Here is a 1360-nt window from a genome sequence, read left to right as displayed (position 1 = left end):
GGGGGGGGGGGTAGGGGGAAGCAGGCTCCCTGCTGAGCAGAGAGGCCAATGTGGGGCTCCATCCCAGGACCCTGAGATCATGACCCAAGCTGAAGGCAGAGGCCTAACCACTGAGCCACCCAGGTGCCCCAACTACTAATTATTAAGTCTTTGGACTTGAACCACTATCTATTAAATACCAAAGTCCATGAACTTAATTTTCTTTGAAATAAAACCTTATTCTTTATTCTTAGTATTCTCGGCATATAGAAGTACTTGCATGAAGCATGATTGTTGTTAGTTTCTATGTTTTGCATATGCTATTTCTGCTCTTCTGAATACTCTTTCCCCAGCTATTTATGAGCTTAGTCTTAACTTACTTAACTTCTGGATAACTTGGTGACTCTCCTGTGTGTTCCTCTGTCCTCCCAAAGAACTTACTTTAATGTAGAATTTACCCAAGTGCAATTTAATGGCCTGTTTATTAGTCTGCATTTCCCAATAATCTATAATTTACTTAACAACTTCAATGGCTGGCACTTACTGAGACAACTGTTTCTTCAGTGAAGGACTGAATGATTATATTTTTTTGTTTTCCCCCCAAAAATGCCACCTGTTCCTATTTTCAAAATAACTTTTTAGTTGACTTTTCTTCCTTTCCAACCATTTCTTCAATAATATTAAAATATTCCTATATTCCTACATGTACACAATGCTTTCTTTTTTTCTTATCCACAAAATGGTCTTCCCATACCTAGAGCCACTCTTGAAAATTCTTACCTTCAAGACTTCTCTCAACATAACTGTGCTATGAATCCTTCAGTAACTGCATTGTTTATGTAACCAATAACATGATGTTATGTCTTATATTTTATTTCCTGTTTCTCTTTCTAAAGAATGAGGTCTTAATATTATTCATTCATAATAACCAAAATCCTTAGCATATTCAGTGAAATAACTTCTTAATAAATTATAGCCACTATTATCTCTAAGAGCCTTTAGAACATAGATGAATGTAATCTACAAATTATTTAACTTTATCTTTTAAAATCTATTTTTAAAATATGTTTAAAATTTTTATCAAGGGCTACTTTATTTATTTATTTTTTTTAGTATAATTTTTTATTTTTTATAAACATATATTTTTATCCCCAGGGATACAGGTCTGTGAATCACCAGGTTTACACACTTCACAGCACTCACCAAAACACATACCCTCCCCAATGTCCATAATACCACCCCTTTCTCCCAAACCCCCTCCCCCCAGCAACCCTCAGTTTGTTTTGTGAGATTAAGAGTCACTTATGGTTTGTCTCCCTCCCAATCCCATCTTCTTTCATTTATTCTTCTCCTACCCACTTAAGCCCCCATGTTGCATCAC

Source organism: Mustela nigripes, chromosome 9, assembly GCF_022355385.1.
Source record: "Mustela nigripes isolate SB6536 chromosome 9, MUSNIG.SB6536, whole genome shotgun sequence".
NCBI lineage: Eukaryota > Metazoa > Chordata > Mammalia > Carnivora > Mustelidae > Mustela > Mustela nigripes.
The sequence above is the reverse complement of the archived record's forward strand: the minus strand, read 5'-3'. Positions refer to the sequence as shown.